Genomic DNA, 11,501 nt, shown 5'->3' with positions numbered 1-11,501 from the left:
GAGTAATAGTAAATAATAAACTCATCACAGGCCAAAGAATGCAAGAAATAAGACAAGAAATAGCAGAATTACTAGGTAGTCATAGACTCACGCAGAATTCAGATGAACTAACACAAAATTACATATCAAATACACAAACAAATAATACAGACGATCCGTTTTTAAATGTAGAATTTGAATTTACCACACAAAATACTACAGATATAGAAGGAAATAGAGTAACCCATAAACAACCTGATGATGAAATATGGCAGGACGAACAATTGAACATCAAAATATTAGATACATTCAAAACAGCTTATGACAATTTTACAAACTCCGATCCTACAAAAAGACCCTATCTACCAAAACAAAAAGCATCTAAAAAACTTACATATATAATTACATATTTAAATTTACAAGTGCTACCTATATATCAGCCCACTGAACCTACTTTCACTACAACACATACACTAATATACTGTGCAGCGTACACCACAGCTATATGTAACGGCTCCAAAATTATAAATATTCAAAATAACACACAGCTACAACCAAAAAGAAAAGATAGGAAAAAGGCTTGGCAGGTTAGATTAGAAAATAAGATAAGAAAACTAAGACAGGCTATAGGGAGAATGACGCAATATATTAAGGGTAACAGAAGTTTTAAATTAATAGCATACGTAGCTGATATAAAAGAGAAGTACAGGATTCATTCTCAGCATGAGAATCCAAATAAGACAGACGAACAATATTTAGATAGTCTTAAACAAAACCTTAATGCGACTTGTAGTAGGCTCCGGAGATATACTGGCTGTACTAAGAGGAAAAATCAAAACGCCCAGTTTCACAACAATGAAAAACAATTTTATAGGGATCTATTGACAAATACAGACCGCATAAGTAGTTCAGAGAATAGTAGAAACCCACAAACAATTACTGCCGAGGCATTGCATAAATTCTGGTCAAATATATGGAGTAAATCAATAGAATACAATAAAGACGCTCAGTGGATACAAGAAGATGCACAAAAATTAGAATCAGTTCCCCAAATGCAATTCCAGCTAATTACATTAGACACATTCATCAATATACTAAAAGGATACACAACTGGAAAACACCTGGCAGCGACTATATACATAACTACTATTATAAAAACTCACAACTATGCACCCAACACTTTACAACCACATAAACGAATTTATACAGTCTCCTAAAACAGTACCTCCATTTGTAACTCAAGGCATAACTTACATGATCCCAAAAGGTGATATAGCTACAGACCCTTCAAAATATAGGCCCATTACTTGCCTTCAAACTATATATAAAATAATAACCGCATGCATTGCCGAACTTGTATACAAACACGTAGCTGAACACAATATATTAGCAGAAGAGCAAAAAGGGTGCCGAAAAGGAAGTCAAGGATGCAAAGAGCAACTTACCATAGACAGAATTGTAATGAAACACACAATACAAAACAAAAGAGAATTGCACACTATGTATATAGATTATCGTAAAGCTTTTGATTCTATTCCACACACTTGGCTAATATACATACTTCAACACTATAAGATACATCCAACACTGGTTACCTTCTTGTCAAATACAATGAACAACTGGCACACAACACTTAAAATAAGAAATGTAGGAATCACTATAGAAAGCGACGTAATCCCAATTAAACGAGGTATCTTCCAGGGAGACGCCTTCAGCCCTCTCTGGTTCTGTCTCGCATTAAACCCACTCTCACAGATTTTAAATAATTCTAATAATGGTCTGAAAATAACAAGTACAAATAAAAATATCTCAATGGCACACCTAATGTACATGGACGATATAAAACTATATAGTAACGACACCCCTTCACTACAGCGTCTAGCAGACTTCACCCAACAATTTTCTAATGACATCCAAATGCAGTTTGGGATTGATAAATGCAAAACCTTTACACTATCTGACGGCCAAGTAACATCTGTAAGCTATGAATTAAATACAGGAGAGAATGTAGACCCCCTCAATCATAATGAAACTTATAAATATCTAGGATTCCAGCAATCGCATCAAATACCCCAAAAAGAAACCAAAGCCGAGATTATAAGAAAATTTAGACATAGACTCAATGTGTTAGCAAAGACTCAGTTATATTCGCGGAATTTAACTCAAGCAATAAATACATTTGCCATTCCTATCCTTACATATTCATTTGGAATTATTGACTGGACAAAGACAGATTAAAAAGACTGCAGACTATAATTAACACAACATTAACAAGCCAGCGTAAACATCACCCCCGATCTTGTACACAGCGAATGACACTCCCCAGAAATGAAGGTGGCCGAGGAATCATTGACATCCTGAACTTACACAACAAACAGATAACTACATTAAGAAGCTACTTTTACAAAAAAATGGAACAATCACAACTACACAAATCAATAGTAAAAGCCGATAGACGCATAACCCCACTGAATCTACAATACGAAAATCTACAACGTAATCAGCACATTACATCAAATAGAGACAAAATAGCAGCTTGGAAACAGAAGTCTTTACATGGGAGACATCCGCACGACCTGGAACAGCCTTATGTTGATAGGAATGCATCAAACGCGTGGCTACGGCGTGGCGATCTCTTCCCAGAGACTGAAGGTTTCATGCTAGGTATACAAGACCAAGTTATTGACACAAGAAATTACCAACGTTACATTATCCGTCGTCCAAACTATAATGATAAATGCAGACAATGCCACACAGCTTCAGAAACAATCCAACATATTACCGGCGCATGTAAGTCAATAGCTCAAAGTGATTACAAACATAGACACGATCAAATAGCTGCAATAGTACATCAATGTTTAGCCTACAAATATAAATTAGTTAAAGAACAAGTACCCCTATTATAAATACAAACCACAGATTGTTCTTGAAAATACATATTACAAATTATACTGGGATAGGACTATAGTAACAGATAAGACCATACATTATAACAGGCCGGATATAACAGTATTAGACAAACAAAACAAATCAGTTTACCTTATAGATATTGCCGTTTGTAACACACATAACCTCTCTTCTACTCACACCGAAAAATTGCGAAATACGTAGATCTGGCTATAGAAATTAAAACACAATGGCGTGTAAATACCACCAAGACAGTACCAATAGTTATATCTACAACCGGTGTAATACCGAAAACACTCCACACTAGCTTACAGACATTAGGGATCCCACCAATGACTTTTATACTTTTACAAAAGCTGCAATACTGAACACCTGCAGAATTGTTCGTAAATTTCTTAACAACTAATTAAGGGAATTTCTCAACAACAATATTATCCATGCACTTGGCTTCGGCCCGTGCTATGTTTACTTTCTATTGCAGGAGAGAAACGTTTTTCGTTTATACAATAATAATAATAATAAAACCTTTATTTGCCACATCAGTAAATGACAACATAATATTCACATGCTAAAATTGTTTGTGCTTACACAGAATTTTTAAACTGTAATTAACAGGGTGCCCCAAACTAGGTGATGCCTGTATCTTGGAGATACACCAGTGGTTATTACAAATTTACTTTTCCTGCAGGCAGTACTTATGCGCGCCGGACAACCACTGTATGGGCCGAAGCATCGTCGATGTAGACCCGACAGAGGCCGTACTTAACGCCGTGGTAGCAGTGGGAACTAAAGGCATCATCTACGACTTGCGCAGCTCCAACTCCATATCTCAGCAGCAGAGCAAAGGTATTATTATTGCAATATATGACAGTGATCTTTGTCAGTTACGTCATATGTTACTTTAGAATAAAATAGTAAACAAAGGAATTTGTTTCCTTTGTTTTAGTTTTATTTATTTTGTTTATTTCATATGTATGAATATAATTGAAACATGTTATCTAGTTAATACTGAATAAGGAAAATGCAGCAAATAAAGTAATGATATTCTATAACTCCTCTTTGTACAATTGGTCCCAGTTAGATATTACATTTCAATAGTAATGTATTACCTACAACAACAATATTATATTGCAGTCATATAACTATTTACTCTAAATCAATTAATATTTTGTGTGGTAATAAATTTCAAAATTTATTTAACTATGTATTTTATACATTATACAATATTCTTATGTTTCAGGTGGCGGTACTGAAAGCAATTCAAATTACTCACAATGGAAAATTTACAACAGATCAATGGATGACGTAGACAACCAACAACAATTGTTAGATAACTATTCTAAACTTATTGAAGGTGATATTTCAGTGTGTAATTCCTCATTATTATAAATTACCGTACCATTTTTATCTCACACACACGCACGCACGCACGCACGCATTCACGCACTCAAGCATGTAGGCACTCGAATATATTGATCAGAAAGCCCAAATATCATTTTATCCGAACCGAGATTCGAATCCGGGACCCTAGAACGTGGTCGTACCGCACACGCATTAGAAGATCGCCACCGAGGCAATATTTATTTTGAAATGTGTTTATGATCAGTTGATGAGTCTGAAACTTTTTTTTCTCATTTAACTACATGATAATATTATTCCAATTTTATTTGCAACAAAGTTAAAACATTTAACTGCAGCTTCAAAGTATGCAACAGTTTATTCCGCAAAGCTGTACAATAGTAGATAACATCCATCAAATTGTTTATGGCTTTAAAAAGCTATGATTTTTTTCTATTGCTAACGGTTTATAGTTCAAAGACCTATACTGCAATTGCACAACTTGTGCAAATCAGCAAACAACTGTCAGGGCATGATCCGTCGCCAACTAGTTATATCTAGACGCTAATTTGCTCGACCGCCTTGTTTTATTGGCTTGTTGGGTTATGAACGCCAATCGCTATTTCACGCATGTAGAATTCGTTGATCACGATGTGCAAAAACTTAGCTTACAATGGGACCGAATGGTATAAAAATAAATTAAAAACATTGCAAAAAGTTTGATTATTATTCGAAGGACGTCAGTTAATTATGTGAGTCGTTTAAGGGGAGAGCGGAGCCGAATCTCAGCCAATCTGTCGTGTGCGAGAGGGAGCCTCGGCAAATATGACATAATTCATCATGGTAACGGATATATTTCTATGATTTTTCAGCGTGTAATGATCGGGAGATATCGAGCGACAAGTGGTTATCGAAGCTAGAGTCCTGCGGGTGGCCGGAGAGTGTGCGGAACTCTTTACACACAGCGTGCATAGTGGCCCAACATATACACCAGGTAATGTCGATACAATGTTAAACAGACAAATATTGGTTCTTCCTACCTTTATAAACTGGGGCCGGCGCAAACCACTTATTCAAGAATTTAGTATACAACATTTTTTAAACTTGCAGTCTGTCCTACATCGTCCACTACGGTTAATGTATAAGGGATTTGAGTGAATTTAAGTGTATCGATAAAAATAAAACCTCCTTTGGATATCAATTTATGGTCAAGCGTTTAAATAATATCAACATAATGTAATTTTTTTGTCAATTTTAAAGAAAATAAGCAAAATATCGTTTAGACGTGCTTTTGGTGGGGATACTATTGTTTTCGTTTATTATGGATAGAAAGCTGAACCAGTATTGCTGCACGGCACTAGAGGAGAGGACGCGACGCTGCTCGTGTGCTCGTTGGTGCAAATCATTCTCAACCCTGATTGCAGGACGATACGTGGGTAAGTCGATTATTGTTTTTTTTTATATGGGCCCGACAAAGAAACTCCCTTGCACCTGATGGTAAGTGGAGTGGAGTCCAACAGAATGTCGACTGAGTAGAGAAGATTACCTACCTCTCGACAGTCAACACAATTGTGCCGGCCTGTACGAATCCGATATACATAGGCTGATCCCAGAACGCGACACACTGACATGGGCCATTGAAGGTTTTTACATTATGGGTCTTATTCCCTATGAAAATGTAAACTCGTAGACGGCCGTGTTACGTTATTTACGTGAAATAACCGTGGAATGTTATTCTGTACGTCTATTCGTATTGCCTTAAACGTGACGAGATGCGTCACATGCTTGTTACGCATGTAACTACGCGTAGCATAGAGACTAAATCCACGTGTGTCCGTGTCGCTATGCGGATATAAACCTCACCACGCTGTAAATGTGTATGGTCGCGTTAGCCTGCAGGCGCTGGTGGAGCGCGAGTGGGTGCAGGCGGGGCACCCGTTCGGCGCGCGGCACCGCTGCGGGCCGCACGGCGCCGGCGCCGCGCGCGCCGCGCCCACCTTCCTGCTGTTCCTGGACTGCGTGCGCCAGTTCCTCGAGCAGTTCCCCTGCAGCTTCGAGTACCGGCAGGCCTTCCTCATCACGCTGTTCGAACACTCATACGCTAGCCAGTTTGGTGAGTTGTTAACACGTCCTTGTAATCACGGTGTTTATTTTTAGGTAAAATTCAATTTTTCTATACGTGATGGTAAGTGGGTTGGCGTTCAGATCAAATGTCAACTAATGAGACGAGACTGATGAGAGATCCCTCACCAGTCGACATAATTATACCGGTCTATACAAAAATATATTTATATGTTCACAAGTACGAATGCAGAATGAATTAAAAATTTAGTAATAATTGCTCAAAACGTGACTGATTTTTGACAATGTTAAATCGAAGATATGAAATATTATTTGCCAATGATGTAACTCAGTGGCGAATTGGTACTTTGCCTAATAATAAGCCATTCAATTTGTGTCGCTCGCATGTCCTGCTTACGGGTGCTTATTTTGCGGAAACAAAAAGGTCTCCCCGATGGGAACTTCGCCGGATGGGAAATTAATTTTGATCCCAAACCCATCACATTCCAGGCACATTCCTGTGCGACACGGAGCAGGAGCGCGAGTCGCGCGGCGTGTACGAGCAGACCACGAGCATCTGGTCGTGGCTGAACCAGCCCGACGAGCTGCCGCGCCACATCAACCCGCTGTACGACCCCACGCCCACCGTCATATGGCCCTCGGTCGCGCCCATGAGCTTCGTCATTTGGGAAGGTAAGAAATATCCCTTGTGGAAACGGCTCGGAGACAAACCTCGCCAGATTAATGCAATATATACCAATTAATTTAATTTCATGGTGCGCTGTTAGCACTTAAATTGGTGGCGGTGACAGCTTTGTACTTTTCGGTCGAAATGAAAATAGCTACGAGTGGTGCTATAATTTCTGTTTTTAGGATGTTGTAAGATACGTAGAAATTGGGTAAAGTAACTAACTTCAGAAGGGCAAAATGAGATGCGTAAATCTAACGAAAACTCTAACCAATCTCAATAGGATAAACATTTTCACAGAACTGTACCTTCGCTGGCTAGTAGAACAACACACGGAAGAACGCGAGGAACAATACAGGGTGATCCGATCTCGGGAACAACAACTGCGTGCGCAAGCGCAGCAGCTGAGGAGGGAACTTATGGACCTCGCACGCCAATACTACGCGCCGGCCAAGCGGGACCCTATATGTGATAAGTAGCCTTCAAAGTCTAGTCAAATGTGGTAGTGATAAGTAAATTAAATTTAGTATCGATAATGATCTGATATCGATATTGAACTTGAACTTGAATAATTAAGAGATGTCGTCATCAAAGTACTGATGTCAAAATTAATTTGTTTATATTGATTTAATAGTACAGACTACAGAGTATTTTAAAATAAGAGCCTGCGGCAATGGTTTGTGTGATGACAAAGTGATTGAAATCGATATATGAAATTCTTCTTTTTAACTTTTGCATACGACTGATATTAGTATAACAAAGATTCATTTCACCGATAAGTTTATAGCTACGCACATGTTTATGTGTTATACGAATATTAGTCGTAAAAGAAATGACAAAGTTGATCTTTCATAACATTTAGGAAGCGCATTTCATCGCGTACGTGTAACAAGATGTCAGATTGCTTCGTTGCGACTTTTACATATATCTAAGTTTGATTGCCTCGGTAGCGTAGTTGTACTGCATGCGTGGTGCGGCAGCGTTCTGAGGTCCTGGGTTCGAATCGCGGGTCAGGCAAAGTGATATTTGGGTTTTTCTGCTCAGTATCAGCCCGGAGATAGCGACAGGCTCGGTCCCTATCACATCATGGGACGGAACACATTTGGCGAAAAGTGATGTATGTGTGCTAATTTTAGTCAGCACTAATCTTATAAAATTCCAAATGGAAATTGCCACCGACGTATTATATCAGAAAACAGTATGGTACAAAAGAAGGTAGCCAAATCTCAGATGTTAGTTAAAACTCTGATATCCCTTACATGTAAATCGAGCAATGTCCATGTCGAATACCTCTCTGCTATTAGAGTAAATAAATCAAATTAAATAAGACTATCTCTAAAGTGAAAGTGTAATGTGAAGTTTTGACTGGAAAGTTTGAGATAAAAAAGACGAACATTACCTGAAATATTAGGCAAATTATGTTATTGCATAATAAAATCTTATTTATATATAATTCGCATGGTGTATGAAATTATTTCAAATATATACTTAGTTGTATTGCTAATGGCCTAAATAAAGATACCATTTTGAATGTATAGGTGTCAGTATATCCGTAGGCAACATAAGATATGTTTATGAAAGATATATTTATAAATAGGCATTTAAGGATGCAGTCTGATTAAGTGCATGATAAAGGTGAACTTAGCGCACTCCTCGTAATAATAACGAATAATTCCTATAATAATTTTGGTAATGTAATATTTTAAAATAAAAGTGCAATAGCGTTTGAATTATGCACGATTATTTAAATATTCACTGAAAAATTACTACACCTAAAATTAGTCTAATGATTTTCTGTCAAACTGACAAGTGTTTGACAGGCGGCTATGATAACCATCTTTGTTTCACGGCCGAAATTAATAATCCCCAATCACTATCTTTGGATTATGAACTAATCAAAATAAGTAGTCTGTGAGAATAACGAAAGTTCTCTGGTTGATCCATTTTCGAGATTGATTCGGTAGCGATCGAAGGATCATATCGTCGGTTGACTAATTGATTTCTGTGACATTATTTTCAAAAAAATATTATTAGATTAAAAAAAAAATTGCAACATATATGGGTATATCTTTTGATTGCGTTGGCTTAGCAGTTTGATTTTTTCACAGCTCCAAGGGACAGTAGTACTGAGTATTTGGTATAAATTTCAGCTTAATACCATCACGCGTTTCTGAGAAAAAGGGTCTTTACAGACGGACGGAGGGACGGACGAACAACAAAGTGATTCTGTAAGGGTTCCATTTTTACCTTTTGAGGTACGGAGCCCTTAAAACATAGAAAAAAGTGCTGATTTAAAATATGTATGAAACTTAGTGCCGCAAAAAAATGTCGCTTAAGTCAATTAGCCTTATAACCTTTAATATGATATAGACCGTTAAACGCTCACGAAAATATGTCCAATGGCTTTAAAATCAATGTTATGAATTTCAAAAAGCTTTAAATTATTTTTTTTGTATGCTTTCGATGTACGAAAATAATTGCTTTTATATATATTTATGAAATGCTATTGAGACATTCTCTATCAATTGTCAATTTTCTATCTAAACACCAATTTTATAAATGTACTTAGATTTTATATGGCACTATTCTTATGGATAAATACTTCAATGAAGCTGTACTAACTATATGAAATGTATCTATCTTTTAAGACTTAACTACACAAGCTGTATTAAGTAGATTGGCTTCGTATAGATTGTATATTCATTTTACACGTTATTCCCAAAGAGTATTTTTCTTTATAAAGGTATTTTTCTCAATAATGTCTTTTCATAAACATGCTATTAAACTTTTTAGTTCTGATACACCCTGTATTGTATTGTAATATATGTATAACAAATTTATAACCTTAGGCTATAGCTATCATTTTTCTGTTTTTTTTTCGTGACAAAAGCTTTTATTGCTTTACATCTTTATTAGTAGAAAAATATATGTACATTATTAACTAAATATATTTTATAATAATTTAAGACATATTGATTGAACGAATATTCATCACTTGCCAAAGTAATATCGAGGGACAATGAAACATTAGTTATCAGTCATCAGAGGACATCAAGACTACATGAAGTTTAGCATATCTTTCGATGAATGACATTTTCAGTTAAAAATAACTTATTTAATCAGTATTTTAACGCATATTCGATTAACGCTATACCGTTATTATAACTGCTTTTTTATGTTATTTTACTGACGTTCCTCGTTACACAGAGCTTATTGTATACTTAATGCATTCCAAAATCAATATTAGCTTAATTATATATAGAATAGTATGTAATTGCGGTGCACGCTTATACACCAATGGTATACCTGTTAAAATAGAATATAATTTATATATCGTGTAGTACTTGGTATGTATTATATAAGACTGCAATGTTTTTCGTATATTCGATTATCTAGTTACAGTTTATTTTGTGAAAATATCAATACTTAAAAATGACACAAAGCAAGGTGATACAATTCCGACAAATACCTTAAACATGAGAACATTCATTAATTTAAATAAAAAATTGATAAAAAATTCTTCTTCTATAGAGAAGTAGTAAACACGAACTACTATATTACATTTTGCAGTTATGGTCACTTTGCCATATAACCATAAAATTCAATACACTTTGATATCCAACAAACGCGAGAGCGGCAAGTTGTGACATATTTACTAGGTATACAAACCGAACATCTATTTTACCTTCCTATCTTGTATATCTATTTCTTCTTGTTTCCTTTGTGATTGTGAGTCGCGTGTTCCTTGGTCTTGTCTTACTTGTTCGTTTCTTGTTATAAAAAATATACTTATAACGATTTTAGAAATATTATAGATAGCATTGGTGCAATTCTATATTTCTATGGAATTCAGTTTCTATATGTATGGAGGGCATGCGGTGGTCTTTCATTCCTAACAATGCAATCTACAACTTTTCTACAATCGTTAACGCTACTAGTAAAAAAAAAAGCAATGGTAAATCCTAACGACAAGTCTATCGCAAAGGTATATCATTCTCATATATAACGTTAGCGTTTACGATTGTACAGATATCTTTGCTGCAACCCAAGATTTTGATATTTTCCGATTACAGACGAAGAGTCACGAACACGAAAATAAACAGTATATTCGTTGCTCATAATTTATAGTCATATATTCGCACGATATATTCGCCAAGCTATCCGCCAATCATCCAAATGAGACATTATGCTAATGTCACGCGTAATTTAATATCGACAATCATTAAAGGCCACACATTATTTGCTTTGCATTTTATGAAATATAATACGCCTAAAGCCGTTTTCAATTTATCTCGATAAGACGTGAATACACGTACGCTTCGTTCTGATGCGATAGTTAATGTCGCGTAATGATAGCGTGGTCCGGCACTAAAGGGACGCAATTTTTATGACTGAAAATAATGTGCTTTGTCAATAAAGTCGGTTTTGAAATTCCGGACGTATTATTTAAATATTTTCTGGATATAGGCCATATTACGTCAGAAATAAAAGAAAGCGTACTTAATAATAATTTATAATTGAGTTAACT

General features: G+C 36.0%; 1 pseudogene; it reads left to right on the top strand.

The window, feature by feature from the left end:
* Nucleotides 1–2,709: 2,709 nt before the first annotated feature.
* Nucleotides 2,710–8,136, top strand: LOC119193465 (annotated as a pseudogene).
* Nucleotides 8,137–11,501: the final 3,365 nt, after the last annotated feature.

Source organism: Manduca sexta, unplaced genomic scaffold, assembly GCF_014839805.1.
Source record: "Manduca sexta isolate Smith_Timp_Sample1 unplaced genomic scaffold, JHU_Msex_v1.0 HiC_scaffold_564, whole genome shotgun sequence".
In the NCBI taxonomy this organism is placed as follows: domain Eukaryota; kingdom Metazoa; phylum Arthropoda; class Insecta; order Lepidoptera; family Sphingidae; genus Manduca; species Manduca sexta.
This window is presented reverse-complemented; position numbering and strand designations above follow the sequence as displayed.